We start from the raw sequence: 26,363 nt of genomic DNA, 5'->3' as shown, positions 1-26,363 counted from the left end.
TATGGCTGCCATCTGCTTAGAGAACATTTACATCACATCCGGCACTGTAAATCATCTAGAGGTGACTGGTGTATATGAAAAGATACACGTAGTTTATACATAGCTATGACACCATTTCATACAAGGGACCAGGAGCAGCCTTATGCTTTAGAACCCATGAGAAGTAGGAGTCAGACCCCATATCTCTCTGCTTGGGACGGCAAAGGATAGCTATGCCCTTCAAACTCAGGAAATATGGCAGCCAAGGCAGGAAAGGAATCCTGAGCTAAGTAAGGGGTGACGGGGAATCATCTTGGATTCCCACAGTTAGAGGACAAACCTCCTGCCAACCCAGGCACACAGTACAGCTCTCAAGGAATCCAGTGCCCATACTCAGCCCAGAGACTCTGCTATATCGTGCTGCTTCCTCACAGAGCCAAGGCTCCCCGGACGGAGTGACAACCGCAAACACTGCTGTGCTTTGGACAATCAGAGTCTGTCCTTTGCTTCCCTGACAATTACCCCTCATACCAAGGACATCAGCTGTACCCAGAGCACTATTCTGGGCCTGGTCCCCGCTGACCTTCTAACTGCCAAACCCAGTGACCTCTTTCTAGTCATTACCCTTCTTGACCTTTCCAGGGTAATTATAGTGGTTGGTCAAATACCCTACTCTGGAATGTTCTCGTCCGGCTCTGACCTGCTCACACTGTTCTCTGATCCAGGAGCAAGTGGAGAACACAGATGTGCTCAAGCCATCTTGGTAGGATCTTTCATCGTTTTCCAGTTCCTACCTGATAAAAAGCAAATGCACCAGAGCACAGAAACCTCCCAGGACCTCTAGCTACCTCCTTTTCTTACCTTCTTTCCAGAAACTTCCTCACTTTACTCTCCTCCCCCAACACACACACCCATCCATATGTATGTGTTCACCCAGTTCCTCAAGTCTTTACCCTGTGTGTTGTTCTCTCTCTCTCTCTCTCTCTCTCTCTCTCTCTCTCTCTCTCTCTTTTCCTCTCTCTCTTCCTTCCTCTCTTCCTCTCTCTTCCTCTCTCTTTCTCATTCTCTCTTTCTCACTCTCTTCCCCTCTCTCTCTTTTCCTCTCTCTCTCTCTCTCTCTTCCCCTCTCGCTTCTTCTCTCTCTCCCTCTCCCTCTCCCCCTCCTCCTCCCTCCTCCCCCCCTTCACTTAATGGGACCTGCTGTAGTTCTCAAAGATCACCTCTGTTAGCTTCCCAGCCCACCCATCTAGACACTCCACAGAGCCCCAGCCTTCTCCTTTTACCCACATTACCTCAGGACAGAACATGGCAGCATCAGCTACGCCAGTTTGCAGCAATGAATTCCACCATTCTTGATGTTCATCCTGACTGTGCTTCATGTTCCTACAGAACTCTGCACATGTCTTAAGTGCTATTATCTTAAACCTTTAACCGTTTGAGCCTTAGTTGTCTAGACGAAATGTCTTGGGAGTCCTGTTAACCAAGAGCAAGCTTTCCCAGATAATATGTTCCTGGTATCGGCTGGAGGTGGCCAGGTAAAGTCAAGGGTGGACTTCCCTCGGACCTCCTTGCTGTCCCCTCTGTAGGCTCCAGGCCGGGGGCTTTTGAATTCTGTTCCTGGGCTTCTGTAATGACCCAACAGCCACCAAGCAAGCAAAGACTGGCATGACATTTTACCCACAGACCAAATCCCGGTCTCCCTCAGGGAGTGCAGGCGCCCAATGTACGCAGCATAAAGAAGCCTGTTAGATCTAACGAAAGGACAGTTTCACGGGGTCACACTTCCTCGGGTTCCCTGCATTTTCCTGATTCATCTCTCAGACACCCACCAGGAAAGAACAACAAAAATGCAAGCTGAGCGCAGAGGTGGCATCGTATTCTGACTGAGAGGCCTGCAAATGCCTGTGCATCCTGCCTTCCACACTGTGTACCAAATGAAAGACAAAACTCAGGTTGTTTGGCTAACAGTTTTCCAAGGCCTGACCAGTAGAAAATGTCCCCTGGTTTTGCTGCTGGACACAGATACCAGCTAGCTACTATGTGGTACAAGGGAACACTTGTATTCATGCTGAGAAGAGACTCCGTAAATCATTTGCATGACGTATAGATTGAAGGACCAGTTTTGTTATTGTTCTTGTTGTATTTGCGAAAAATGTCCAATCCCCTAGCAACATGGAATTGTTTTATTAAAATATTGTGTGTGAATGTGTGTGTTCATGTGTATGTGTAATTGATGTGTGTGTTAGTGTGAAAGTAATTGTGTTTGTATATATGTATGAAAGTGTGTTTCTGTGTATATGTACACACTGTGTGTATATATGAATGTATGTGTTTGTGTGTATGTATGAAAGTGTGTTTCTGTGTGCATTCGTGCATATTGATGTGTGTGCTGGTGTGTAAGTAGTTGTGTTTATGTACATGTATAAGGGTGTGTTTCTGAGTATATGTATGTGCTTATGTGTATGTATGAATTGTGTTTCTGTGTATGTATGAATTGTGTTTCTGTGTATATTTGTGTATTTGTGTGTATTGATGTGTGTGTTGGTGTTTATGCAATTGTTTATGTATATGTATAAAAGTGTTTCTGTATATATGTGTGTGCTTATGTGTATGTATGAATGTGTGTGTTTCTGTGTATGTATGAATTGCGTTTCTGTGTGTATTTGTGTATTTGTGTGTATTGATGTGTGTGTTGGTGTTTATGTAATTGTGTTTATGTATATGTACAAAAGTGTTTCTGTGTTTATGTATGTGCTTGTGTATATGTATGAATGTATCTGTTTGAGTGTATGTATGAATGTATGTGTTTGTGTGTATATATGAATTGTGTTTCTGTGTATATCTGTGTATTTGTGTGTATTGAGGTGTGTGTTGGTGTGTATGTAAGTGTTTTTGCATTTGTGTGTGAATATGTGAGTATGCGTGTTTGTGTGAGCATGCCTATTTGTGAGCATGTGAGTGTGTGTGAGCATGTGTGTGTGAGCATGAGAGTGTGTGTGAGCACAAGCGCATGTGCTAACTCTCGAGTCACAGCATTTGGGAACTGGTTCTCTCCTTTCACCACGTGGGCTCTGGGGAGGAAACTCGGGTCATCAGGTTTGATCTACTGCCAAGCTGAGCTATTTTGCTGGAAGTGATTTTAAGTCACATTGGACTGGGATATTCTCTAATGGTGATAATTTTGAAACAGCTCCATTGATGTAGGCTTTTCCTAAGTATTTGGGAAGATCTAGCCTGTGGTGCCCACACATGACATTATCTCGTTGAGAGCACATTTAAACTTCGTTCTCTGAAAGGCTGTGTGGGAGAGTTTGGGTCATAATTATATGTTCAGATTTTGCTTGAGAGAACCTATTAGATAAGAAGATGAGTCAGAATTATTGCTGAAGTGGTAGTGGGGGAAACCCTTAGGTGCCATCTGGAATGCGGGCTAGTTTGTAGATATTGTTCACGTTGGTTTCTGAAGAGCTGGGAATAGAATTCAGAGTGATTGACTTCTACGTCAGTGGGTTCTGCCTCACTGCTATACCTCGGCCCTGAGCTGAGTCACAGGGAGAGCAATTTAGGGACTTCCAGTCAATTCAGTAGGTATTTGCTGGATGAATTGTTGTGCTACAGAGTGTTAGAGGAACAAATTAATCCCCGACACCTCAAAGCCACTCTCCCTGACTTTGTATTGCAGTCTGTAACATCAGTTGTGGAGGAGAAAAGGTTACTGGACACCTGAGTGTATTTTAAGTTCGGGGCTTAGCTCAGGTCACCAGCACTTGTAGATCTTGACCCTTTCCAGTCTTGCCGTTTGCCCTCCATCTACCATGAGATGAGCCCCTTCGGCCATGTGTCCCTCACGTGTGCTGACACAGATTCAAACAACAATGGACCTCTAAAGCTGCGAGACAAAATTAACCTTTTCACTTTATACATTTATTATCCCTGGTAGTTTCGTCACAGCTATAGAAAGCTAACACAAACCATAACTATCGCTGTCATTGTTATCATCCTTATACTGATTCGAGAGAGGAAATGACATATTCAAAGCCCAGAAGGCCTGGGCAGAAATAGGTAGCTGGAACCGGGATGCCCATGAGGCAGATCCTTAGATCATTTCCACTTTTGGAAGGCAGAGGTTAAACCCAGTTCCTAGAGTGTTCGTGACAAGAGTCCTGATTCCTTAAGCTAGACAGAGTTCAAGGCCCTATGCTGTAGGACTATGTTTCCTGCACCATTTGCCCTCGGGTACATTTTGTATGCCTGCTTTGACCTAGCTGCAATCAGTGTTCAAGTGGCTTACACTTGTTCATCCATAAGAGATACTGAGATGCTGCAAGGAAGATCTTAGGCTTGGGTACAGACAAGTGGGTTCAGACCCAATCCCCACTACTAAGGAGCTATTTTGCTTTGTAAAAGTAACGAGTTCCCTGAGCCTCAGCTTTTAGACATTAAATCACTCATTTAAAAGGATTGTTGCTGAGCAGAGAGAGACACGGTTTTTACTGTCCAGGAAGCCACCCTCTCAAGTGCAGCAGAGGGATGAGGCAATGTCCTCCATTCTGCTGGTTAAGTGAGTGAGGAATAACCAGAGGCTATGCAGAGAGGTACTGCGAACCTTCCCAGTAAGTGGAAGCTGGAGAGATCAGGGATTCTTGGCATGTAACCCAGTTTGGTAAAGTGTTAAGATGCATGAACACCTGGGTTCAATTCCCAACGTTGCATAGTCAAGCCGATGACATACAGAACTCAGGAGGTAGAAATACGAGGATCAGAAATTCCATCCTCAACTATATATCATGTTCCAAGCCAGCCTAGGCTACACGAGGACCTGTCCAAAATAAACAATCAAACAAACCAAAACATTCCTGTCCTGTTCAAAGGAAAATGAAGGGAAACTACAAGGTTCCTTCCTAAGGAGGAGTGTAATCCAATCTGGAGCCAGTGATGATCTCTCTGGATGCTGTGTGAGAATGGATTAAATGAGAGGGATGGTGGGCAGGACCAGAAGGAGCGGGACTTCTGGGAGGTGGTCACAACAGTGCTGATAACACCTGAACCATGCAGGATCCAGAAAAGGGTTAAGGGGACACCAGAAATGTCAGCAGCATTGACTCGACCGGTCTCCACTTGGCTGAACCATGAAGGTTGGTCAGGAATCGTGAACAGGGGCAGGCTGAGGCAGCAACACTGAGTGATGGTGCTGGCTGTGCAGCCGCAGACGTGCTGGCTATGCTGGAGCTGCGACGGGATGGAGCAGAAGGAAGTGATGAGTTCAACCTGAACATTCTGTTGGACAAACAACAATACAACGCCATATGGCTCATATGAGAATTAACCAAGAGAACGTGTTAGTTGTGGCACTCCAGGGATACGCAATAAAACGTGGTTTCCCTTACTGTGTGCCAAACCATTTTGTTTTCTGGGATCCCTGCTTTCTCGTTTCTGTGAGTTCAGATTCTACTCCTACTGCAACTCTCGTCTCAAAGGCATCGTTCCCTCCAGTCCCTTCCCTCGCTGGGAATCCACTTTATGGATGGTGTCACATTGGTTCTTAGCTTTGGATGTTTAATAAATGGCGGGATTCATGCCAATTGATCCCTAATCTTCACATTGTCATCTAGCAGCCAACAATTAAACAAAAAAAAGTTATTTACACAACACATAACTCTATACCGTATATGGCATATAACAGTCTACAATGGCACTCACATAAAGATTCAGAGAGCTGAGGCTTTTATTACTGGAAAAAGTATGTATATTTGACTAGACTCCCTCTCCTGAGGCAACAGAGAACAAAGAATAGGTTTCAAAACGAAGCTGATTTGATAAATAGGACCTTTGTTTCCTAACTATGTTACTTTAAAGACTTTAATATTTATGAACCAATCCTTTACCTAGAAACTAACATTGAAAAGACCAGACTCTTGAGGTGATCGTGAGACTAGATGCATTGCAACAAATTTTCAGTGTAGTGTCTGGCATTCGGTCAATAAATTCTGGGTGCAGCGATACAGGGCAGAGGATCCATGTTTACCAACTAGCGCATGAGGCCCTGGGTTTGACCTTCAGTCTCTCAGTCTCTCTGCCTCTCTGTCTCTGCCTCTCTGTCTCTCTCTGTCTCTCTGTCACTGTCTCTCTCTGTCTCTCTGTCTCTGTCTCTCTCTGTCTGTCACTGTCTCTCTCTGTCTCTCTGTCTCTTTCTGTCTCTCTGTTACTGTCTCTCTCTGTCTCTCTGTCTCTGTCTCTCTCTGTCTCTCTGTCTCTGTCTCTCTCTGTCTCTCTGTCTCTGTCTCTCTCTGTCTCTCTCTGTCTCTGTCTCTGTCTCTCTCTCTCTCTCTCTCTCTCTCTCTCTCTCTCTCTCGGTCTCTCTCTCTCTCACACACACACACACACACACTTCTGCCCCCAATCATTCTCACTGGTATCATTCTCTGAGGACCAAGAAAGAATGAAGGGCTAGGTCCCTACATAACGAGAAAACAATATTCGTGTTTCTTGTTGTTGTTCTTGTTGTTATTGTTGTTTTCTAAAAGATATCCATTTGGCAAATGCCTGGGCATGCTTGCTAGTCAGGCTAGTCAGACTGCACGTTTTCGTCCCATGGTCTCTGTTCAGTTCACATTACAGAGCGCCCTGTGCTTCTCGCGGCTTTATTGGCCCTGCAAATTTGTTTGCGAACAGTAAACAAGACCCCCCCCCCCTCCTCTGACCAGAGCATAACAGAAACCATTAGTAGAACGCTGAACTGCCCGTTGTCTAAAGGACCTTACGAAAATGGAAGGTAGTGAAGCAGAGAGCAGCAGAAATATTGACTGAGTTCAATCGCAGCGCCCAGGGTACCTCCCTGTCTGATCAGGACTCAAAAGAAACAGCAAAGCACATCAAATTGGATGTTTGGAAACACGAAGGCTCGGTGGCGAAGGGTGGCTTGAAAACGCTTGCATGGCGGGATGAAAGGACTCTTGTCGTTAATGTCCAGTTAGGCTTTGGATCTCCCAGGATCTATCACATTATCAAAGCCAATGTGGCAGCCGATGATAGCATAAATCAGTTTATGTTACACTGTACTAAGCAGTAAGTGTTAGTGGGAAAAGGCTCAGAGTGAAAACGGAAAGGCTGGCCACGAAAGCAAGGCCGCAGCATGGCGCATCGTGGACACACAGTTCCCCGTGTGACCCCAAGAAGCAGACTGGGTGGTTTTCCATGCAGAATATCGCTGAGGTAGAAAGAGACTCCTGGCGTGCCCCAAGTCCTCTCTGGGAAAGAAAGGCATAAATCTGGGACTAGGCAGCTCCCTTTCTAGAGGGTCGACACCCTCCTGCCTTCGCTGTCATCGAAACGGCCGTGACACCAAAACTTCAGAGAAGAAAGTCATAGGCGTCATCGCCGTCACCAGCGAGTGGAGTAGTGGTGTAGACACCGAACTCTGACATCGGTTTTGCCCATCCAGTTTCAAAGTCCCTCCTTCTCCTGAGCACGTTGTACAAAGCTGGTGCCTCTCCCTGGGGTTCTGCTCTTGGGAATAACGCAGAACATTTAACACTGGTTTTGCTGAAACAACCAGACCACCCTGCCTGTAGCTCCAAATCCCCTCGTTCTGGACGCGCTCCTTATGCAAATCTCCTCTGGGGTCCCAGCATGCCTTGCGGCTGAGCCCTCACGCTACAGGATTCTGGAAGGCATTTTCTGAAGGTCCAGAGCTCTCTTCTAAGGCAACACTAGAAGGAATAGTATTGGAAGCTCTCACCAGATCCTTTCTTGGGTGCTGTTTTTCTATGGCCATGAGGAATAAGACTCATCCAGCCACAACTGATAATATGTCAATAGACTAACTCTAAACATCGCACCCATGTCTGAGGTTTTAGAAAATTAGTTTCGGGAATCTGAAAGTCAGGTGTCAGTTCTCTCCCTGCTGCCTGTGTAACAAGATGTAGAGCTCTCAGTTCCTTCCCCAGCACCGTGTCTGCCTGCATGCTAAATCCCTTAAACTGTAAGCCAGCCCCAATTAACTGTTTCCCTTTATAAGGGTTGCTGTGGTCACGGTGTCTCTTCACAGCAATAGGGACCCTAATTAAGACACCCTTCAAATATGCAAGGTAGCCTCATCGGGGTGACACTTTATTGGGGTGCCTAGCCTTCAGAACTGGGAGGGTAAGCCGTCATCCTGGTAGATTACCCAGTCTTGGGTACAAGAAAACACAGAAGGAACAGACACTGGGCATTAGCAATCATTCTCTCATAGACTTAGAATGTGGCCAAGGTGGTTGAGGGGGTGCTGGGGTTAAGGGCCCCCCTGTAATTATGCCCATCTTGACTCTGGGTTCTGTACAAAAGAACCAGAGGATCAGTGGATCTTCAGCCCTACCCAGGCTCCAGCTCCCAGGATCAGGAGCTTCGTCAAGGCTTTCAGAGTTGAGTGCTCTGTGGACATAGGTATCTGTGAAGCCGGGTAAGCAACCCTGCCCTGCAGATGGTCACTCTAGGAGGCCCTGGAATAGCCCATTGTATTGACAATTTAATTGACAGAATGTCGACAGTTCAGCTAGCTGACATCTTTAAGCTTCTCTCACGGTAAAGGGATCACAACTTTGGGAAGGGATGTGAATGTGAGAGAAGAGACAGCCTGACTGCCCGCACCTCCCATCCTCCCCCGCAGGTGTGTGTTCATGAGAGCCCAGCACTCCCAAAGCTAACGTCCAGAGACCGAATGCTTGCTCTAAGGCAAGGAAATAACAAACAAATGTTGCTTTCCTCTACACATCTAAAACTTTTAATGAAGTTCCTTCTTGCTACCTCCTCTGACCTAGAATAATGGAATCGTTAAGTTAGCAAGATACCAGAAACAGAATTCGAAACCTTCTTTGCAGTAAGAGACTCTCCACAAAGTTGGATAGACAGAGATCAGAGTCAATCCCAGCCTCTCTGCCCACTCTTCTGTGCTTGATACATGAGCCTGCTTGAAGTCTAGCTTGAACATGACTGAATACAGATGAAGATTCACGCTGAAGGGTCCAAACATTATTTTCCAATCAATAAGAATTTGTGAAGTCTCACTTATGGCTGCGTTGTGATATTTTTTGTCCCTTTCCCCGCCCCCATAACACACTGGTCTCTGTGAGCCTCTTCTTCCATTAAAAGTAATAAAAACCTAAAATTAAATATAGCAACTATGTTGATATAATGACTAATATTTATATAGGTCTGGTGACCCATACTTGCAATCCCAGCACATGGGAAGCTGAATCAAAAGGATGTCCGTGAATTTAAGGACACCTTGGACTATAAAGTGAGCATTTGGCTCAAAACAGTAGGACCACTTTCCTACACATAGAAAGATTAATATTAAATATGAAAATATTTTCTTTGACAAAATGTTTGAGGATTTTCCCTCTTCGGTTTCAAAAGAAATTTATGGTGTTTCCTAAAACCCCTAAAATTCTCTTATCCATGCTGACTAATAAGTCTGTCTTTTACTACCAAGAGCGTCCCTGGAAATAAGGCTAAGTGTGCAGGATGATTCTCCCACCACCCAACACACAAGATAATTAGTGGGGGAAGGAACAGAATGACTTTGCTCTGTGAATAGTGGATCTTCTTCAGGCTTATTGAAGACTGGCATTTACTAAACAAAACTGCCACCGTCTCTCCTCTGAGGAAATCCAGATACAAATATTTCAGTTGACTCACAACTACCTTCTTTTGCTCCACCTTTCTAGCAACAACCAACCAATTTTCCGGGCTAAGATAATAAACCCATCTTGAGTGTGGTAATACCTTCCCTTTCTCCATCATCAGTTAAGTGGCTGGTGTCATTTGTCTTTTGCTAGAAGCCATTGCTAGAAGCCATTGCTAGAAGCCATTGCTAGAAGCCATTGCTGTTAAATATTCTCACCATCATTTCCTTTAGCAGAGCTTAAAGGATATAAAATATGTAAGTGGCAAAGCATGACAGAGCATTTATTACTCAAAACCATCCGGCGCTCTCTCCTGGTGTGAGACAAGATGCTGAAGGCGTTTGTCTCCTGCTCCCGCCGAACAGGAGTGCAGATGCTAAATGCTGCCTCCCTGGGAAATGGTTTTATTACTAGCATTGGTCTTAAAAACAATTACCAGATAGAAAAGCATCAACAGAGATGATGGCTGTGAAAATAGACTACACCCTGACAGCGCCAAGGCTCTGGCTCTGTCCTCTGATGATTGAGGTTGTGGTCTCTCCATATCAGCGGAAAACATGCTTGAATGAGGTCCTTTTAAGTAAAACAAATTGTGAGCCGGGAAATCCATCCATTCCCACTTTTCAATGGAGAAAGAAACCAATATTTAACACACGCACGCACGCACGCACGCACGCACGCACGCACGCACGCACACACGGCAAGCTTTTAATGGAAGAGCCGTGAGTACAACCTGATTACTTTGAGGACAGTAACCGATCAAAGCAAATCTCACTCTGCACTGAGAAATTACAAAGAGTGTATATTCTGTAACGCATTCTTTCCAGATTTTTCGAGAATTCTAATTATCTTGAGGGTCTTATGCCCACTAGGAGCCTTTTCTAAGCAATTAAGGCGCAGCAGAAGAACTACGTTATTCCATCCTCAGACCCTTTAATGTGTCAATTCATGAATATTACATTTTGGCAAACATAAATAATTTGCTTATAGAGACCTAGACGGTGGCCATCCGTCATGAGTAAATATGGAAATCTACACAATTATGCATCATTTGCATAAATGAGCTAAAGGAGTCCGTGGCTGAACAGAACTACAAAGACTTGTACTTTCCTTTTTTTAATGATTTTTTTTTTATGTGCAATGGTGTTTTGCTTGCGTGTATGTGTGGGTGAGGTTGTCAGATTCCCTGGAACTGGAGTTACAGCCAGTTGTGAGGTACCACGTGACTGCTTAACGTTGAACCCAGGTCCTCCGAAAGAACAGTCAACTCTTTCCATCTCTCCAGCCTATCAAATCTTTGTAGTTTTGAATGGGGCGCCATCACGTCCTTAAGAGCCGGCCTATGCTTAAAGGAACTTGGTTCTCTTGAGTGGTGTGTTACCCATGGCAGCTGCTCACAGACCCAGAGAAACTTGAAATGATTGCTTCCCGCTATTCTCTCTTGGCCCCTTTCTCTTCAGTAGAACGGTAACTCGTCTCTTCTCTAAGACGAAACTTTGCTTGATGTGATGTAAAGTCTAAGCGCTAGGATACAGAGCTCAAATCCCTTGCTACTGGTCTGTGCTTGTTAATTTTCAGGGCAGAGAGCAAGGCCAGGGTCTTATGCATGTTTGGTAAGTGTCCTACCTCGGCACCAGCCCTTTCTTATTGTTTGAAAGTGTCTCTCAGAGATGCTCACAGCTATCTTGTAGGTCGTATAAGATTAATTCTTTTAAAAATAAGCTACCAGGCTAGGGAGATGGCTCGGAGGTTAAGAGCACTGGCTGCTCTTCCATAGTGCCCACATGGCAGGCAGCTCATAACTGTCTGTGACTCCAGTCCTAGGAGACTGGGCATCTCCATACAGACATACATGCAGGCAAAACACCAATGCACATGAAAATAAAATTAATAAATCATTTTTTAAAAGTAAACTGTGAGGCTGGAGAGATGGCTCAGTGGTTAAGCACACTGGCTGCTCTTCCAGAGGTCCTGAGTTCGATTCCCAGCACCCACATGGTGGCTCACAACCATCGGTTAAAAACTCCAGTTCTATAGGATCTGAAGCCTCCTCCTGAGTAGAATGGGAGTGTATAACAAGGCAGTAACTCGTGTCCTGACAGAAGATTCCAGAGAAACACCAAATCCTGCCATCTGCTGTGCTCTCTGTGAGAGCCCCCACTGGCCGAGATTGTGTAGATACTCAGAAGCTTGGGTCTAGCCAGGATGTATGCTCCAGCCCTAAGTGTTGCCAAATCCCAAATGCTTAAAATAACTGACCCTGGCCACCTCTCTGAGAGACTTGGAGGTGCATTGTAAAGAAAGGCTCTGCTCTGTCATCACTGGAGATGACATCAAGAGAAAACAAAACAAAACCAGGTTTGCCCCTCCCCCCCTGAATTCGACCCCTGCATATATGTTAAGAAATCTCTTATTTTCTGTAATGCTATTCAGGTGGTTATGCAAACAAGTGCTAAACGCTGGCTTTCCAACTGCTAAAAAGATACACAGAAAAAGGTCTGGAGAGCCGGGTTGGAGGTTAAGAGGACTTGGTGCTCTTCCAAAGAGGCAGAATTAGGCTCCAATCGCCCATGTCAAGCAGCTCAGAACTGCCCAAAATTCCAGCCCAGGAAGGCTTGACGGCCTCTGCTGACCTCCTTGGAAATTGCACACATGTGTCATACAAAGACACACATTCAGATAAGTAATAACAATAACAATAATAATAATAATAATAGTAATTTAAAAATACATAGAAGAAATAATGTGTGTAAAATTAGTGTTAATAACTCTGTCCACTTGGTATTTCATAAGAATGTTTCCTAATTGTTGTTTTTACTAAACATCAAGTACCAATTATAGTTTGGATACCTCCGATACAGATGCACCCATGTAAATGGGACATAAAGAATAATTCTTCTTCTCCGCGGAAGACATGGAGGTTTGTGCCGCGTGGTCTCAGCTGAGCCGCTTCTATGCTCCGAAGAGCTTTCTTCCCCTAAACAGTGTAAGGTTCCCACCGACCACACAATGGATTTATGGGAAACATGAAAAGCAGACGTGAAAGTGGCACATTCCTGTTTTATTGGCGATCTGGAGCAGGGCATGATGCTGTGCAGTATCATATATGTGATCGCTCACCTGCTGGCTCACACACTGGTCCTCTGATGCTGATGGGAATGGGCACAACAGGCAGCTCCACAAGGACAGCAGCCCCTGCTGGCTTCCTTTAGTTCTTCTGACCCAGGAGCTGTGGCAAACTGCCTTAGCTTCACTGAGGTTGGATGCATGGGACACAACACGCGCTCTCATTAATTTTCATAGGGCTATTCTAGTCTAAATCTGAATTTGCCTTCTCATCTGCCATCTCCAACTGCCTGCTCTGAAGAGAGACACAGTGATCCGACATGGGTTGCTTAACCGCCTAACTACTCCATTCAATAAAGCATGCATGTCCTAGGGGCTTGCCCAGAAGTTCTTAGCCAAATGATATTTGAGTTGAGGGTCTGCAGAGAAGAACAGGAGTTCCACAGTACGGGAAACAGAAGAAAGACTTGAGGGAATTGAGAACAGCAGACACAGAGGTCAAAAGACATGTAAGAGTTTATGTATTGAGAATACAGTGAACATCAAGTTTGTTGGAGAGGGTCCTACGGAGATGAAACTGTAAGGGGACTGGGATAGCACTTAAGGGCCAAGCAGACCACGCTAAGTTTGAACGAAGTCCCGTTAGCAATCAGAATCCACAGGAAGATACTAAGTAGATGTTGCATGGGGAGGGTGTGTGTGTGTGTGTGTGTGTGTGTGTGTGTGTGTGTGTGTGCGTGTGTGTGTGATGTGAATATGTAAAATGATGTGATTTCTCTTTTAAAAGTAAATCTGGCAGCTGTGTGGAGAATGCAATTAGAAGACTAGACGAGCCCATAGTCAGGGAGTTTGGCAAGGCGCCCAATAGAATGTCAATTAGCAAAAGATAAAAGATGTTGGAAGTTGGGAACATTCACCTGTCCTGTAGGATCCATAACCTCACTTCGGACATGAATTCAAACAGCGTACAGGTGATGGAGGACCATCACTCTGAAACTGTTCTCTTTTTGTTTGTATTTAAACCACACTGACTCTGAGTACCAGTTAGGAATCCTTACAGTTGAGAAAAATAAAAGTTGAGAAAACTGACTCTAGGTCAGACTTGGTGGCCTACATCTGTAAACCCCATAATGGCAACCGGGAGGCTGAGGCAGAGGAATTGTGAGTTCCACATCAGCCTGATCTACATAGTGATAGCCTAGTACAAGGACGGAACAAAAAGGACAGGAAAGAACGAAAAGGGGATAGGAAAACTAAGTGACTGTAATTGGCCTACACTTGCTGGTAAGTTCAGGATTTGGAGAGATCTTCATGGCTGGTTTGCCTTACAGGCTCAACCATGTCCTCAAAACTTGAGAGTCTTTGTTTATTTTGGTCTCCCTGATCTGCCTTCCAAGAAAACATTTTAAAAATATGCAAGAAACACTATAGGGAGCAGACATCCTTGTGCATGCATGCATGTTTGTATGTTTGCAGGGGCATGTGATTGCATGTTTATATGTGTTTGTAAGTGTGGGTGCAGGTGCATGCATATGCACATGTATAACATATATTTAATAGGGCATGCAGGTACATGTGTATGTATGTGTGTAATAAATGTAACCTAGTGGGGGGCGTGTGTGTGCATGTATCCATGTATGTAACATGTACTTATTAGTACATGTATGTGTGTACTTTATGGACTTGTTAGTATGTGTATGCACACATGTGTGTATAGGTACACATGTATGCATATATGTAGGCAGGACAATGGTTGATGCTAGGTGTCTAGGTATCTTCCTTCAATCACTCTCTACCTTTATTTTATTTTTTTATTTTATTTTATTTTATTATATTGAGACAGGACCTCTCAGTAAATCTGAAGCTCATAGATTTTGCTACTTGGCTGGTGTTGTGGTTTGACTATGCGTGGCCCAAGGAGTGGCACTATTTGGAGGTGTGGACTTTTGGGGTAGGTGTGTCACTGTGGGCATGGGCTTTAAGACCCTCATCCTAGCTGCCTAAAAGTCAGTCTTCTCCTAGTAGCCTTCAGATGAAAATGTGAAACTCTTAGCTCCTCCTGCACCGTGCCTGCCTGGGCACTGCCATGCTCCCACCTTGATGATAATGGACTGAACCGCTCAACCTGTAAGCCAGCCCCAACTAAATATTGTCGTTATAAGAGTTGCTTTGGTCATGGTGTCTGTTCACAGCAGTAAAACCCTAACTAAGGCAGCTGGCAACTGGGTTTCAGGTATCTGCCTGTCTCAGCCTCTGCCTCTGCCTTCCCACCAGTGCTGGGGTAAAATGTCTGTGCTCAGTCTTTGTTTGTTTGGATGGTGTTGTTTGTTTGTTTGAGGGCTTCTCTGTGTAGCCTTGGCTGTCCTGGAACTCACTCTGTTGACCGGGTGATTGGCCTGCTTCCACCTCCAGAGCACTGAGATTAGACGCATGCACCACCACCTGAGCGGTACTCAGCTTTGTACATGGGTTCTGGGATGCCAGCTCGGGTCTTCATGCTTGCCCAGCAAGTACTTCATTGACTGAGCCATCATGCCATCCCCTCAAATTCTATTTTAGTTAATTTATTGATGCTTAGCTGTGTCTTCTTGCACTATTATTGACAATTGCTACAGTGATTACATTTTACTAGACACATCTAACTGCCGACTCTGGAGGGTTCTAACTTTACCACTGTACATAAAATGTAGATGCTTTGAAATTATAGTTCTCTTTATCTTGCTAACCCCCAATCTCTATCTTTTATTCTATAGTTAGTCGCTTTATCTTAGCATTTGCCCTTACTGTTTTGATAATCCAATAGTTTCGATCTGTGTCCATGCTGTCTCTGTGTGTGCATTAGTGAATCTCTACCTATCCCTGTGATAGTTCCCTCCCCATCCATCTTCAAGTTTGTTGTTTTCATTATCCTTCAAGCCTACCCAGCATCTTTGGTTTAGATGTAGTAGTGCTCTACTCTAGAAGTTTCACTTAACTTTAGACAAGTGCATCCTATTTTCTTGAGTTTTTCCATCTCCTCTGTTAGACACATAACTTATTATACCTAGCTGTTGTAGCTCCTTGCCTGAGAATTCCAACATGGAGGTCCCCAGGGGTGGGTTTCCATTGCCTCTGCCTTTTTTTTTCTTAAGATTGCATTGGTTGTGTGTTGTTGTTTATTTGTCTTTTCATATGTGATGATATTTCCATTATTTTTGGACATATTACATGTTATATTGTAGAGGCTTTTAATTGTTTGGTAAATTTATTCTTTCTGTTTTGACATTATTTTGTTTTGGGGGTTCCTTTTGCATAAATCTTGCAGACCTTTAATGTTTTGGAATAACAGATGCACAAGAAATATAGAATTTGGTTTGAAATTGACTCAATCAGAATAAGTTCTAATTTTGAACAGAATTGTGTTTTTCTTCCCAACTCTTATTCTATTAGCATATATTATTTATTTTTTCTTTTCTTTTTTTCGGGGCTGGGGATTGAACCCAGGACCTTGCACTTCCTAGGCAAGCGCTCTACCACTGAGCCAAATCCCCAACCCCAGCATATATTATTTTAATGCTATTTTTACTGTTAGCATTTTTGTCTTATCCCATTAAATGTATTTTTAATCATTCCATTTGTTTACATCTCAAATGATATTCCACTTCCCGGTTACGCCTCCACCACAACTTCCCATCCCACATCTACCCTCTATCCTCCCCTTTGCCTGTATGAGAGTGCTCCCCCACCCACACTCTCCTGCCCCACTGCTCCAGCATCCTCTATCTAGGGTGTCAAGCCTCTCTGGGACCAAGGGCCTCCCCTCCAGTTGCTGACAGGCAAGGCCATCCTCTGCTACATATGTATCTGGAGCCATGGATTTCTCTAGGTACACTCCTTGACTAGTGGTATAGACTCTGGGAGAACTGGGTGGTCAGGCCAGCCTATGTTGTTCTTCCAATGGGGCTGCAATCCCCCTCTGCTCCTCCAGTGCCTTTCCCAGGCCCCCTACCATGTTCCTTGAGCTCAGTCTGATGGTTGGCTCCAAGCATCCACATTTGCATTGGTCAGTTGCTGGCCAAACTTCCTCAGGAACTGCCACACTAGGTTTCTGTCAACAAGTGCCTCTTGACCACAGCAACAGTGTTGGGTTTGGTGTCTGCAAACATGATGGATCCCCAGGTGGGGCCGTCCCTGGTTGGCCCTTCTTTAAGTCTCTGTTCATATTCTGTCCCTGTTCTTCCTTTGGACAGGAACATTTCTGGGTTAAAAACTTTGAGATGGGTGGGTGGCCCCATCCCTTGACCAGGAGCCATGCCTATCTACTAGAGGTGGTCTCAGTAGGTTCTATCTCCCCCTTCTCTGTGCATTTTGGATAAAGTCATCCAGTTGGATGCTGGGAGCCTCACATTTCCCTGGTGTCTGGGACCCCCTGGTGACTATCACCAATTCCTCATTCTCCCTGCTACATATTTTTGCTCAATTTCCTGACCCTCTGTACCTCTCTCACATCTCTTCCAGATTCTGATGCTGCCACCCTTATTTCTTTCCTCTCCTTTCTCCCTCCCAGGTCCCCCTATCCCTCCACCTACCACAATCGTCCTGTTCCCCCCTCAATGCAGGACTGAGGCATCCACACCCTGGTCTTCCTTCCTTCTATGCTCCATAGGGTCTGAAGGTTGTATCACGGGCATTGTGAACTTTCGGGCTAATATCCACTTATCAGTGAATGCATTCCATGTGTGTTCTCTTGTATCTGGGTTACCTCACTCAGGGTGATATTTTCTAGTTCCATCCATTTGCTTGTGAATTTCATGAAGTCATTATTTTTAATCGCTGCATAGTACTCCATTGTATATATGTAGCACATTTCCGTATCCATTCATTCTTCAGTTGAGGGACATCTGGGTTATTTCCAGCTTCTGGCAATTATAAATAAGGCTTCTAATGAACATAGAGGAGCATGTGTCCCTGTTATACATTGGAGCATCTTATATGCTCAGGAATGATATAGCTGGGTCCTCAGGGAGAACTATTTCCAATTTTCTGAGGAACCTCCAGACTGATTTCCAGAGTGGTTTTAAGAGCTTGCAATCCCATCAGCAATGAAGGAGTGTTCCTCTTTCTCCACATCCTCCTCAACATCTGCTGTCACCTGAGTTTTTGATCTTAGCCATTCTGACTGCTGAGAGGTGGAATCTCAGGGTTGTTTTGATTTGCATTTCCCTGATAAATAAGGATGTTGGACATTTCTTTAGGTTCTTCTCAGCCATTCGAGTCTCCATGGTTGAGAACTCTTTACTTAGCTTTGTACTCCACTTTTAATCGGGTTATTTGGTTCTCTGGAGTCTACCTTCTTGAGTTCTTTGTATATTTTGGATATTAGTCCTCTATCAGATGAAGAGTTGGTGAATAATCTTTTTCCAATTGGTGAGTTTCAGTTTTGTCTTATTGACAGTGTCCTTCGCCTTACAGAAGCTTTGCAATTTTATGAGGTCCCATTTGTCAATTCTTGATCTTAAAACATAAGTTATTGGTGCTCTGTTCAGGAAGTTTTCCCCTGTGCCCAAGTATGTGAGGCTCTTCCCCACTTTTTCTTCTATCAGATTCAGCACATCTGGTTTTATGTGGAGGTCCTTGATCTACTTGGACTTGAGCTTTGCACAAGGAGATAAGAATGGATCAATTTGCATTCTTCTGCATGCAGACTGCAGGTTGAACCAGCACCAGTTGTTGAAAATGACATCCTTTTTTTCATTGGATGGCATTAGCTTCTTTGTCAAAGATCAAATGACCGTAGGTGTGTGGATTCATTTCTGGGTCTTCAATTCTATTCCATTGATCTACCTGCCTCTTTCTGTACCAACACCATAAGGTTTTTAGCACTATTTAGTACTATAGTTTGAGGTCAGGGATGGTGATTCCCCCAGAAGTTCTGTTATTGTTGAGGATAGTTTTCACTATCCTGGGTTCTTTGTTATTCTAAACGAATTTGCAAATTGTTCTAACTCTATGAAGAATTGAGTTGGAATTTTGACAGGGATTGCATTGAATCTGTAGTTTGCTTTTGGTAAGATGGCCATTTTCACTATATTAATCCTGCCAATCCATCAGCATGGGAGATCTTTCCATCTTCTGAGATCTTTGATTTCTTTATTCAGGGACTTGAAGTTCTTGTCCTATAGATCTTTCACTTGCTTGGTTAGAGTCACACCAAGATATTTTCTATTATTTGTGACTGGTCTTTGATACTGTTTTAACTGAAAACGTTTTTAATTTCATCTTCAGATTTTTCCCAAAGTGTTTAAAATGCAACAGACTCCAGTCTTTCACCATTGACTATAGTGTTGTTTGTAGATGTCAGATAGATGCCCTTCATCAGATTGAGAAAGTTAGAGACTCTTTTAGAACAGCAGGCATCAGGAAGGGGCCAGGATTAAACAACAAAGCTGAGCGATGCTACAGGGAACGTAGAACACTATTCTTCATAGGAGTTGGTGGAGATGGTGGTTAACAACGAAGCAGTAAAATGGATGGGGATGAGGCAGCATCTAGCATCCCACACCTGATGAGGAGACAGTCAACAGCTGCCGGTGACACTTTCTGATGACCCCAGGAAGTTAATGAGTGGGGTGTACAGAGGAGACAGTCAGCAGAGAGAGGCTGGCTTACTTCGAAGGGTTGGTTCTCAGCTCTAAAAATGGCTTTTGAAAATAGTCGATCTAGTTACCAGAACCTATCACATATCTAATGATGGCTTGAAAAATCCCTTTTATAAAAAGCTAAGTATTTAATCCAGTACTTGTTACAAAATATACCCAGTTGCTTTAAATATGTTGCCTAGGTCTAGGAGATGGTAGAGTTGCTTGCCACCCCGATAGCCTCAGCTCAATCGCCAGGGCCCAGACAATTGAAGGCAAGAACTCACTCTGTCAAGCTGTTCTCTGGCCACCACACACATAATAAAATAAGTGAGCACGGCTGGGTACGGTGGTGCACATCCTTTAGTCTCAGTGCTCAGGAGGCAGAGGTAAGTGGATCTTTGTGAGTTTGAGGCCAGCCTGATCTACAAAGTGAGTTCCAGGATAGCGATGGCTATGTAGAGAGACCCTGTCTCAAAAAACCAAGTAAATATTTAAAAAATAAACAAGCATAATGTGAAAGTTAAAAAGAAAACGTATTACCTAAAATCTTTCAGGAACAAAGGGGGATATAAGTAAACAAAAAACAAATGCATGTTGATCTAAATAGGCGAAGGATGTCGCACAGGAGATAATCGCTGTTTTTAAAGAGCAGCCGGATAGTGTTTCTCACAAGGGAATCTCTGGGATGCAAAGTGTTTCTTCCATTCGTCTGCTAAGTCATTGGCCAAAGAGTTGAGATTTCCAAGTCATTTAGTCTAATCTCTTACCTAAAGCCTCTGACATGCCTTAACGATAAGCAATGAAAGTAGTCGTCGTGTCTAGCCTATCTGTGGTACTCACCTCGTGCTTCATAAGATTCACTCCTCCTGATCACTTCACCACCAGGTACTATCACATGCCCATTCTACAGATGAGGAAGGCTGCAAACAGGAACGTGGACATCTACCCGACCTCTTGCCTTGCAGTTCCTCTCTGGAAAAGGCATACCTTGTGAAGGTTAACTCTATGGTTTTCCTCTGGGACAACTCCCACCTATTTTACTTCGATCTGAGCTGTTTCCTCTCCCCAAATGTCAGGAATCCCCACCAAAGCCTCAGCATGTCCTTTTAGTCCCTTACCCTTCCTATGTGAAAGCGAAGTTCCCCAGAAAGCATCCCTTGGCCTTACTCTAAAGGTTATTGCCTGTATCATAAATTTGTTTTTATCCTTTGTGTCCATAAAGGCCCCAGTTACCACATTGCTTCTTCCTAGGGATCTGGAACTCTGTGCCGATAATAATTCAAGTTTCTTTAACAAGTAGGCAGTGGTTGTGTTGTCCAGGGGACATCGTTCAATAAACAGGCTGTGTCTCAAACCTCCCCGATCTCCACTTATCTCTGAAACTAATTACCTTGCTAACTGCAGAGGCTGTGTAGCCATGCTAATTAGCTGTGGGATGGCAGCAATCCTCTGCTCTCAGGAGAGAGTCCACAGTGTGGAGACAGAAATGGCAGCTCTGGAAGCAAGGTCTGCGCTTCTTTGAGACCAAGCCCGAGAAATTGTCTAAATAGCATTTAGCAGGGAGATGGACTTGGATGCAGATTCCTCCTAGTGCTGAGCACGGCCATTAATTAAGTTTCAGAGAAATAAGGAGAAACAGAGACAGGGAGGGTACCCCATTAACATTTTACCCCTTTTTCTGAATAGCAATGTGTATGCTAATTCCCTGCCCAGTCCTTCTATTAACCATAGTCTCTAAGGGGAACTTGGCCAAAGCAGATTAGCCAACAGGATCCCTAATGACAACATTTTCCTCCATAAATCATGCTAAAGACAGTGCTGTTTATCTGTTCAACTTTAACATTTTCTAGTGAAGGAGCATCATGGAGGCCATCAAGTTTTCCTCACAGAAAAGATCCAGGACCAAGGTTCTTGGTTTTCTGCCAACCGAGGTCAGTACTGGGATTTTTTTTTTAACTTTCCCATTCGGTTAGTTATAACATTGCCCTTGGAAGGAGCTCTTTTACAAAAGACCTATCAGGGAAGGGACAAGCTATCTCCAAGTAGGAGTTGAAAGATCACCAACATTTTCATGAATGGTGAGCAGCAATGTGTTCTATGGATTTCAAGCCTTTCCACGAGAAAGGCTTCAAGAAGTAGTCTGGAAGCTTCTGGTAGCTTCTGGTTGCTGTAACTGTACCAACCCCATAATACTACCTCCCGCCCATAATAACCTCCAAGCCTTCATTGTGAATTAGCACCCTTCTGCACTGCCCCGTTCCTCTGTGATCAATGGAGAGTGGTGGCTGGACAGATGGGACAAGGACAAGTCATATAGAGGAGCCCCTGTGTGAGTTTGAAGCCAGCCTGGTCTACATAGTGAATTCCAGAACAGCCAGGGAGGGCTGTTACACGGAGAAAGCCTGTATCAATAAATTAATTAATTGGTTGATTGATTGATTGATTTTTAATAGGCTCCCTAGAGCCCTTAGTTCTCAGCCTACAGCACTACCAAGAAGTCCTGGAAACTTCAGGAGATATGATTTGGTATAGAGGAAGAAAATTAGATCATTGAGGGCATGTCCTGGAGGGGATATCAGTACACTGGGCTCTACTTTTCCTTTCTCTTTTGTTTCTGGCTTCCTTAAGGTGAGAGCCTTCTCAGCCATGGGCTCCTACCAGGAGAGTGCGGCCTCAGCACAGACCCAAAGCATCAAAGCCAACAGTGCTGGACCTTTCCTCCTTCCATGTTGACTCTCTCTGGTATTTTGTTATAGTTACAGGATCCTGGTTTACAAAGCTCCCCAATCAGTGAGAAGCAAGAGCAGCTGGATGTTTTCCTCAGGAGGTCTTCAAATGTCTTTGTGTTTTACAGCTTCCTGTGGAGGGAGGTTCTCAGGGAAATGCAATGCACGAAAGGAAACCTCTCAGGGCCAGAGAAGCTGGAGCCTGAATGTGATGGCTGGCAAGCATAGCCTTGAGTATATGAGTTACCATGCGGCATCCACAAAGCACTTCATCATCAGCACACACTCCAGTACATGAAGTACAGAACGTTCTAAAGCTAATGGGAAGAGCAGCCAATTTCCTGACCGTTCATCTCTGGATCCTTTTTTTTTTTCATTCAGTAAGCAGCCAAAACTCACTGCAAAGAAGTGGCTGCAAAGGTCACGCAGGAAGCTCTCGCCATCTTTAAGTAATTTCTTATGCGCAGACGAGGAATGTGTTGGAGCTGGGAGAGGATGTGATGTTTCTCTTCAGTGTCAACCTGAAAGGCATGAGGCCTTTCTCAGCACACTGCTGCTGTCTCCCGCCTGCTCCTCCTCTCTCTCCCCACCTGCGTGCAAGCATCACTCACTTAATTCCAACGTATCACATTACGTAGGCCGTAAGAGCATTCATTATTGATTTGCTGGCTATCGTAGCCGGTGGACTTTGTTACTAAGGTATAATAAGCAGGAAACTGGCCTCTCGTTAGATAATTCCAAGTCTTAGGGATGCATCACTTCTGCGTGAGGATACAAATCTAAGAACAATAAATCCTGAAAGTTAATTGAAGGTGAAATCAAGAACACGTTGCTTCGTATTCAAAATCTGCTCAGGTCTTTTTCAGTAAGGCAGGTGTGAAGACAGCACCTCGTTATGGTAGGGGAAAACCCCAGGAGGCATTCTCTATCCCTGCCTTAAAAACAGAGGAGGGCTAAGACTTAACAGAGCAGGGAAGGAGTCCATTCCTGTACACACAGGGGTTTTGAGAACTTCCGGTGAAAGTTCTGTCCATTGGTTTTGCAGCTATTCAAAAGCACACAGAGCCATCTGCTGCACCTGACGGCCACTCGGGCCAATTTCCTGATGTTGGTAGGGTGGGCACCAAGGCTACCCAACCCTCGCTTAGAAGACAAAAGGTAGAATTGGCGGGGACATTTAAGGTTACTGGATTATAGTTAGCCTCATAGCAGAAGACAGTGGAAACAGCTGTCATTCGATTTCTTCAAAGTGACAACTGACACCAGAGGCTTGTGAGAGAGGCTGGCACTCTGGTGAGCTATAGGTGGAAATAAATTGGGCAGTCAGGAAAGAAAGCATCTGAGGAAAAAGAAGGAATATTTGCAATGGAGCAGATGCTTGAGATCCACAACAGGCAGTCGCAGTTTTCTGTGGCAAAGGAACCCATCCTTAGGTGGATCCTCACCAGACCTCACCTTCCTCATGCTACCTGTGCCTAGACCTGGGCTTGCCCTGCTGGTAATGCCTTCCACAGAGACTGCACTTCCTGAAGCACTGTGAGCACCTGTTATGGACTCTCAGACAAGCTCCCTCACTCTGGGCCCTGTACATGTTCTTCCCAGAGCTAGGACCTTACCTCACCCCTAGGACCCTGACCCTCCAGGATTCATGGCCATTAGCTAGGTACAGTTCTCTCCTTTAGTTTCAGCAATGTTTGCTAACTAACGCCTTGCTATGGTGCAGTCTAATGGTTAGTGTTTAGAAGAACAACTCTGGCCAGGGACTAAACCACTACCCAAAGACTATACATGGACTGACCCATGGCTCCAACTGCATGTGTAGCAGAGGATAGCCTTCTTGGGTACCAATGGGAGGAGAAGCCCTTGGTCCTGCCAAGGTTGGACCCCCAGTGTAAGGGAATGTGGGGGGGCAGGAAAGGGAGGTGGATGGGGAGGAGAAACACCCTTATAGAAGAAGGGGAGGGGGAGGGGATGGGGGCTTATGGACAGGAAACCTGGAAAGGGAATAACATTTGAAATGTAAATAAAAAAATATCCAGAAGAAGAAGAAGAGGAGGAGGGGGAGGAGGAAGAGGAAGAGGAGAGGGAGGAGGAAGGGGGAGGAGGAGATTACTGGTTTCTTAGCAGACATCCTCTCTCTGACTGGATCCTAGGGGTTTCAGACTCCAGGGCTGCATTTATTTGTGAAGCCCCGTTCTTCCTCCTTGAGGCTACATTCTCTCACCAGGTTCTCTTACCTGTCATGCACAATGGCTGCTGTAATATCATCCTGCAGGTGAGCAGATAAATCTGAACCCTAGCATTAGCCAGGGATCAGGTAGAACAGGGCTTCCTTCCATCTGTAAGCAGGGAAGACTTCTCAAATCCTCAGAAAGGATGTCCCATGATGCTCTGCGGTTCCAACGTTCCTGCAAGCTGCAGAAATGTTTTGTGTTTCTATTTCCCAGAAGGTGCCTCAAAGTTTTGGATGAAAAGTCAAAGGCTTTTCAATATCCCGAAGGGGAATTGGATGGGATCAGGTGGTTGTCACAAACTTCTAGCTTCTCTCTGAGCTTGCATCATCCTATCTGTTGGGCTGACATGATCACAGAGTCACTCAGGCAAGAAACACTTGCTGAACAAAAACACCAAGTTCTCGTTCATTTCTCTACCACAAAATTCAAGGAGTACAGGAGAGAGGGAGCAGGATTTTTGTTTCCTGTACCATAGTCTGGTGCTGAATCCAAACCCTCCATTCTACTTAACAAGAGACCAGCATTTCCACTATGGTATGTCTTCATATCACGCTTAACACTGGGGAGTTCACAGAACAGCTCTAGGTGAATTAGGGGGAAAAAAACAAAAACAGAAAATGTTTTCTGGGATTTTCATGCTTTCGCCTGATGGTCAACATAGAAAGCAATTGTTTTATATTACCAAAAATTTTAGTTTTCAAAAATACAGTTTAGCATTTATTTCAGGGCTACAAAGTTTGCAAGATGTGTGTATGGCAGGAATTTTTTCTTCTATTTTACACAGAATTTACTTCTATGTAGCATATAGCACCATTTCCTTAATCATTTATATACTAACTCTTTTACTCACCCAATCATTTATCATCATTATATTATATTAATCATTATATTAATCATCCATCCATATATTCATCCATCCATCCACCCATTCACCCACCCACCAACCCATCCTTTATTTTTTCTGTCTTTAATGACGGCCATCTTTTTTTTCTTTCGGCCAGGGGAGAGCGTGAATGCAATCCCCCACTACCACAAATTATGCAGTCGAGTTTTCCGCAGTTGGGGAAATCGCAGGGGTCAGCACATCCAGAGTGCAATGGATAAGCCTCGCCCTGGGAAAACCACCTTCATGATCATGGTATCTCCCCTGCCGGGTAAGTAGATCCATCTTTTTGTCTTTGTGCTAAAGAAAGAAGTTCCAGATTCAAGGCGGACAGGATAAGAAAACACTTCTATTTCTTCTCCTTGGATCATCCCTTCTGTGTTGCTCAGGACCCAATCAGAGACACAGAAAGCCCAGGAGGTAGCACACAAGAGATTTACTGGGGGAGTAACACACAGAGATTTACCAGACGGAATGTTTTATGTGGCTGTGGGGCAAGCCAGGCAGGTCCAAAATCCCAGAGAGCAGCATCAGGACAAACAGCACTGGCTGAAGTGTTGGGGCTCAGGCAGACTTTTTCCTCCTTGAGGAAGCATCAGCTCCACTCTCAGTCTTGTGGCAGACCAACCGGCCTCTCTAGGGCTCTCTCGCTCGGCTAAAATCAGCAGATTATGGTCTTCAATCGCAGGCAAAAAATGCTTTCATAGCAACTCCTGCCTTAGTGTCTGGACAAGTGACGGGAGCAGAAGTCAGGCCGACACAACACATCAAACGGCTATCACACCATCCACAGGAATCTTCAAGCTCACTGTCTTACTTCTCTGAAACTATTAAGTGCATTCATTCTATTTCAGCCATTCAGACCATAGTCGCCCTTTGGAATACAATTCACATTTTAAGATCCGTGACTGTGGAACACCTCTACCTTTGATCTTTCCTACTCCCTTATCCCTACCAAGAGTTCCTTCATGACTACTCTATTCTGATCTTGGCTCCTGTTACCTGCTCCTCTCCTCATCTAGTCAACCTGAATCACTCTCCACTGCCCTGGCTAGTGATGTCACAATGGGGGCGTGCCCACTGTGACACTTCTTCTTAACCTACCTGTCTTTTAATATCCCTGCTGGGAGGTATCTACAGGGCTCTCTTCTTCCTCTCTCTTTCTCTCTTTTTTTTTTTCTTTTTTTTCG

General features: G+C 44.6%; 1 long non-coding RNA gene and 1 other non-coding gene across 2 annotated transcripts in view; one reads left to right on the top strand and one right to left on the bottom strand.

Moving 5' to 3' along the window:
- Positions 1-22,782, top strand: part of LOC148000909 (uncharacterized) — a 94,205-nt gene extending 71,423 nt beyond the window's left edge. The window contains exons 2-3 of the long non-coding RNA XR_015638733.1: positions 21,181-21,261; positions 22,185-22,782. This is a non-coding gene — a long non-coding RNA (uncharacterized LOC148000909). The remainder of the gene's footprint in view (positions 1-21,180; positions 21,262-22,184) is intronic.
- A 2,506-nt stretch (positions 22,783-25,288) lies between these two features.
- LOC120097291 (U1 spliceosomal RNA) lies at positions 25,289-25,452 on the bottom strand. Its single transcript, XR_015639245.1, has one exon. It is a non-coding gene; the product is annotated as a U1 spliceosomal RNA (small nuclear RNA).
- Positions 25,453-26,363: the final 911 nt, after the last annotated feature.

Source organism: Rattus norvegicus, chromosome 15 (assembly GCF_021556685.1).
Source record: "Rattus norvegicus strain SHRSP/BbbUtx chromosome 15, alternate assembly SHRSP_T2T, whole genome shotgun sequence".
NCBI lineage: Eukaryota > Metazoa > Chordata > Mammalia > Rodentia > Muridae > Rattus > Rattus norvegicus.
The sequence above is the reverse complement of the archived record's forward strand: the minus strand, read 5'-3'. Positions and strand labels throughout refer to the sequence as shown.